The 6,000-nt window shown below is 60.1% G+C and overlaps 1 protein-coding gene across 1 annotated transcript in view; it reads left to right on the top strand.

Annotated features, from left to right (window-relative positions):
• Nucleotides 1–1,620: 1,620 nt before the first annotated feature.
• Nucleotides 1,621–6,000, top strand: part of DLGAP4 (DLG associated protein 4) — a 116,993-nt gene continuing 112,613 nt past the window's right edge. Inside the window, exon 1 of the mRNA XM_077787048.2 lies at nt 1,621–1,735. The gene's annotated coding sequence lies outside the window, so the exon portion shown is untranslated. The remainder of the gene's footprint in view (nt 1,736–6,000) is intronic.

The raw sequence follows: 6,000 nt of genomic DNA, 5'->3' as shown, positions 1-6,000 counted from the left end.
AGCGAGCTGGAGAGCAGCAGCTCCTTCCTGCCCTGCTGCAGCAGCTCCTGTGCCATCCCCAGACATGGGCTGGGCTGGAGGTCACCCAGGGGGGCTGGCCCTGAGCGGGGAGCAGAGCCCTGCCAGGGCTGCTGTGCCTCCTGTGACACCTCCCGGCCCAGCTGCAGGGAGGGAGTGCCCAGAGAGGAGGTCGGGGCTGCCTGTCCCTGAGGTGCACTTGGCTCTGGGAGGTGCCGGGTCCCCTCATGGAAGGAGGGGCTGTAGGAGATTCCCCACCCTGGCCCAGGTGTCCCACTGAGCACAGTGCTGTCCTTCCCACTGGGAGTTCCAGGCTCCTGTTAGGTGGATGCTCTGTGCTGTGCCCTGTCCTGCAGCCATGGAGAGTGCTCAGGTGTGGCAGGACGTGTGGCACCCTCCCAGGTGCCAGGGCATGGCACGGCAGTCTCCCTCTGCCAAATCCCGGACAAGGGACCAGCCGGACCATCCCTGCACCAAGGCTGCTTCATTCCCTCTTAATGCTCTTATCTTGAAGGCTCCTCTCAGATTAAAGCCCCAGCAGCCAGTTCCCTCCCTGGATTTATTGCAATGCAGTTTTCTTCCCCTAATCTGATCCGGGTGTAAGCTGCTCTTTGGGAAGTGCATGGGGAGGACAGATGTGCCTGTCACTGCTGCAGCAGCCAGGCTGGCAGAGAGCAGTGGGGAGGTGCCCTGCCCTTCTTGGTGCCATCTCTGGCTCTTCTCAAGTCTTGAACCCCATTTCTCCTTAAACTGCTGAGAGCAGCTCTGTGGAGCCACAGGTTGCTTTGGGCTCCTCACAACCAGAAAGACCTTGAGGGGCTGGAGCATGTCCAGAGAAGAGAACTGGGCTGGAGCACCAGGAGCAGCTGAGGGGCTCAGCCTGGAGCAAAGGAGGCTCAGGGGGACCCTTCTGGCTCTGCAGAATTCCCTGTGACAGGAGGGGACAGCCAGGTGGTGTTCAGGCTGTGCTCCCAGGGAACAGGGACAGGATGAGAGGAAATGGCCTCAAGCTGTGCCAGGGGATGTTTGGGTTTGGGTATTAGGGCAGATGTCTCTATAGAAAGGGTGCTGAGGTGCTGGCACAGCTGCCCAGGGCAGTGATGGCATCACCGTCCCTGAAGTGCTCAAGAGGTGTGTGGCTGTGGCACCTGGGGACAGGGGCTAGTGCTGAACATGGTGGCAGTGCTGGGTGACCTTGGTGATCCAAAAGGCCTTTTCCAACTTTAACAATTCCCTGCTCTGAGCCAGGGTGGACACTGGGGTGCATCCCCAGCTCCCTGGGCTCACGTGTGTGTTGTCCCTCCTCAGCCTGAGGCCCCCAGTGAGCGCGGTCACCGAGCTGCCACCACCCACAGCCAGCGCACGGGCCACCAGCATCCCCCTGCCCCCGCGGATGACGGCAGCGTCCTGCAGCAGCCGTGCCACCCGTGAGAGCCGTGCCACCGGTGAGAGCCGTGCCACCCGTGAGAGCCGTGCCACCCGCGAGAGCCGTGCCACCCGTGAGAGCCGTGCCACCCGTGAGAGCTGTGCCACCCGTGAGAGCTGTGCCACCCACGAGAGCTGTGACACCCACGAGAGCCGTGCCACCCGTGAGAGCCGTGCCACCCGTGAGAGCTGTGCCACCCACGAGAGCTGTGACACCCACGAGAGCCGTGCCACCCACGAGAGCCGTGCCACCCACGAGAGCCGTGCCACCCGCGAGAGCCACGCCCAGATTGTGAGTGCTCCGGGCAGGACTCTGGGGACAGGGGTGGCTCTGGGGGCTCTGTGGGTGAGGGGCACAAGGAGGCTGTGGATGCTGGGGATTGTGTCCTCTCGTGGGGCGCTGCTCTCTGCCCAGTGTGGCAGCAGAGGCTCTGCTGGCAGCGCAGGGGCACAGGGCTGTTAAGGGGACAGGGCTGAGCCGCTGTGAGGTGCTGGCAATGTCCCAGCATGGGGACAGAGGGTGGCTGGAGGACACTGCTGTGCACACTGCAGGACAGTGCTGTGCACACTGCAGGACAGTGCTGTGGGTGCACACTGCAGGACACTGTTACAGGTGTCCCTGGGGCAGGGAGGGCTGTGAGCAATGCCAGAGCCCAGGAGCAGTGGGAGCAGAGCCCACAGGGAGCCCCAGCCATGAGGCAGGGCGGAGCAGACCCGGAGCCCAGCATGGCTCGCTGGGGCTGCCCGTGCCGTGCTTTGCCCTGGCTCTGCACCCACAGCTGGGGATGCACTCCCTGAGCTCTGGGCTCGCTGTGGCAGGCTGGGCACGAGCAGGGTGCAGAGGCAGGCATGCTCTGACTAGCCAGAGAAGGAGGTCCTGCAGGAACTTGCCAGCCCACTGGAAGCCTGTGTTGCCCCTCAGGAAAGGGCAGGGCTTTGGGTTTGAGCAGCGCTGTGGCAGCTGCTGGTCGGTGGGGAAGGGATGTGTTCTGGAAGCAGCAGGCAGGGTGAACACAGAGCAGAGCTGCAGAGGAATAAATCCCATGGGCTTTCCCTCATCAGGAAAGATTTCCTGATGTGTCCCAGAAAGTGATACCAGCTCCATCAGCCCAGCCAGACCCAAATACTCAAAGAGTCTGGATTTGCCTTCCAAGGGGACAAGATGGGCAGCAAACCCAGTGAGCATCCAAAGTGTGTCAGGGGTTTGTCCTTCACAGCTTGGCAGCATCTGTGGGAGCGGTGGGAGGGGCTGCTGTGGGTGCCCTGTCCTGCTGTGGGTGCCCTGTCCTGCTGTGGGTGCCCTGTCCTGCTGTGCCACCACCCAGCAGTAAAACACAGCTTCCCCAAAGAGCTCAGAGCTGGGAGCTCAGGGCCTCCCAGCACGGCACTTCCTCGCTGCTGCTGTGAGTTGTGTCATGGGGAAATCCATGGGGGTTTTAGCCAAGCTGATATCTTTGCTCCCCTTTGGGCAAATCAGAGGGGGTCTTTGTAGCCTTCTGGGCCGTTCTGGAAGAAGAGGCCACCGGTTCTCTGCAGGCTGGATTCTGGAGGGTTCTCCCAACATCAAGGCCCTGGCAGTGGGGCAGGCGTGTGAAGGAGATTTGGGCATGAGGATGGGGGTCAGACATGCACCCATGGCGTGGCTGCTGTGCTGGGTGAAGATTCAGGTCCTGTCCAACCCAATCACAGCCCCACTGTACTGCAGGGAAGCCTTTCCTCAGCCTTCCTCCTCCTCCCAGCAGCAAAGGGTACCAGTGTCAGCCTGGTGAAGGCTGGGCCACAGCCAAACTCTGGGCAGCACCAGGGACAGGGACAAAGGAGAGGAGCTCAGGGCAGTGTGGGTGTTCCCTGAAGGTGACACCAAGAGGGAGTGTGAGACAAAACTTGCTTTGGGCTTTGGGAAGGAAGACCTGGGAGCAAATGATCCCAGTCCCCATGGGGCACAAAGGTGAAAGGTTCACAGGGCAGTGATGTCCTTAGGGTGGGAGAAACCTCTGGGAATGCCCCTGGGTATTGGGGGATCCCCACACCCCCTGGGGGGACTCCCCTCCCCTGCAGGACCCAAACACCATGGTGGGAGCAGCAGCCCCAGTTCCCTGCCCCCCAGCAGTCATCAGCTGCCTCCTTCCCTTCACTGCAGCTGCTGGATTTCTCTCGGGGTTGTTTTTTTTAATGTATGTGACACATGTTTGGTTCGAAGCACTTAATTGCCTCTTGGGATGCATTTCATTTATTCATTAAGAGAGAAATTGGAGTTGTTTGGTTTGCTTTATTTTGCTATTCTTTTCCTTATTTTGTTCCCCCTTCTCTATCCTGTAAGGAAAGGGTGAGAAAAAAATCTCCACATATGCCTCCAGCATGTGTGTGCCCAGTCCCCTTCCTCTGTGCCCCCCAGCCTCTCTCCTCAATGCCTTTCAGCTTCTCCTGTTGCTCCTGACCAGGAGAGTGGGGATCCCTCTCCAATCCCTCTCCACCTGAGACAAGAGAGGACAAGAGCCCTGGAGATGTCTTTGCTCATGTTGCTCAAGGGTCAGACCAAGGCTGTGTGCATGGGATGGGCTCCTGCCCTGCCCGTGCCCCTGGGATACCCCTGTGTGGGAATGGTGGCATTTCCTGCTCTGGAGACTGGGTAAGGCCAGGGATGGATGTTAAGGGTTGGTGTCTGCTGCCCTGGGCCATGCTGTCAAAGCAGTGTCTGTGCAAGCAAAGCGCTGCAGATCCATCTTCTGGTTGAACCCAAAGCAGGAGTCTCACAGCTTCTGCCCTGGGGAGAAACCCCCAGGCACACTGGAGTGGATAAGCAGAGATTCTCTGGGATAAGCAGCGATCCACACAGGCGATGGATTTGAGTTGTGTAGAGATGAAAGAGAAAAACTGGACAGAGGGGTGGCTGGAGGACACAGGCAGGAAGGGATGGATGGATGGATGGATGGATGGATGGATGGATGGATGGATGGATGAATGGAAGATGGATGGATGGATGGATGGATGATGGATGGATGAATGGATGGATTTGTCCTAAAGAGCTTCCTGAATCCAGAAAGATGAGGTGGGGGATGCTGTGGTGGGGAGATTGGGCAGAGCCAGACCCAGAGACTCCACTGAAGGTAAGTGGGTCCTGACCCCACACATCCCTCCTGGCTTCTTCCCAGAAGGTTTGATACCTGGAATCCTCCTCCAGGATCCTGCCCCAGACATGGCTCTGCTACCAGGGGTTGCTGTCCCTTGTTTTTAGGCTTTGATGTTTTATTCTTCCTCCTCCTCAGTTCTCATCAGCATGAACATTCCCACTAGGAATGAGTGGGCTGGGCTGGGAATTTTCTGTCCCTTGTGAGAGGCAGCACCCCTCCATCCCTACATCCCCTCTGCTCAGTGTCCCAGTTCCCAGAGCAGGAGGAGCAGTGGGTTTTAGGGGCAGATCTCCTCCTGAGGGGTTTCCCTGCATTTCCTGAATCTGGGCTCCACATTGCTGCTGCCCTGGGCTGAATCCTCTGACGACTTGTCCCCTGGAAAGGGCCTGAGGACACTGTCCCTGGATTCCTCCATCCACCAGTCCCTGAGGAGCACAAATCCAGTCTCTTCCTGGAGAGTTGTGTCAAACATTCGGGTGGCCCCCAAACCCCTGGTAATGGGGGACTCGTGCACCAGTGGATGAGGCGGTTGTTTTCCTGTGAGTTCTGGGAAGATCTCCCAGCCAGCAGTGCCATGAGTCTGGGAGGGGAACGAGCTGCCAGGGGCTGGCAGTGTGGGGCTGCATCAGTAGGCTAGGATTGGCAGTGGACACTTCCAGCATGGAGTCAGAGCTCTGGGAAGGGGCAGCCCTGCTCCTGGGGGCTCAGCACAGGCCTGCCCTGCACAGGTGAGCAGCTTGCCCAACAGCAGATGCCAAAATGGTCCCTCCCAGCCCCAGTCCAGGATGCTCCAGTCCTGGATCTGTGTCCCCATGGACCAGAGCCCCTGGTTCTGGCCCGTGCTCCCAGGGCTGCTCCCCCCTTCCCAAAGCCCTTGTCCTGCTTCCAGACAGCTGCTGCAGACCAGGGAGCCTTCTTCCCTCTGCCTTCTCCTCCTCCTCCCACTTCCCCGGTCTGGAGGGAGAGCTCAGCTGGGGCTGTCTGTGCCAGAGACAAGCGCAGAGAAATGGGAACGACTGGTGCTGCTCCCACCAGGCTGCCTGCCAGGGAAGCTTTGGGTTTATCTCCCAAGCCAGGCACCCTGGGAACGGAACCAAGGCCTGCCTGGGGCAGGAGGAGGTGCTGGTGCTGCTCCGGACCCCTGGGCTCGCTCCAGAGGGGTTGTTTTCCTTCCAAGCAGCACTGCAGCACTCACACGAGAAGGGATTTGCAATGCAGAGGAAACCTCCCACCTGCCACACGGCAGCGTGGGCAGGGAGCGGAGCCGGGAGCGGCCGTGCTCCCACGGGCTGGGCTCCACGCCCCTGCCTGCCCCGGCCAGCTCCTGGGCCAGCCCTGCCTCTGGCACCCTCTCCCGTCCCGGTGGGATCATGGACACCTCTGGTACTGTGCCCTGAGGACGGGGCTCTGGCCGGGACCATGGAGG

This window comes from Lonchura striata, chromosome 20, assembly GCF_050655825.1.
Source record: "Lonchura striata isolate lonStrDom1 chromosome 20, ASM5065582v1, whole genome shotgun sequence".
Taxonomy (NCBI): Eukaryota; Metazoa; Chordata; class Aves; order Passeriformes; family Estrildidae; genus Lonchura; species Lonchura striata.
The sequence above is the reverse complement of the archived record's forward strand: the minus strand, read 5'-3'. Positions and strand labels throughout refer to the sequence as shown.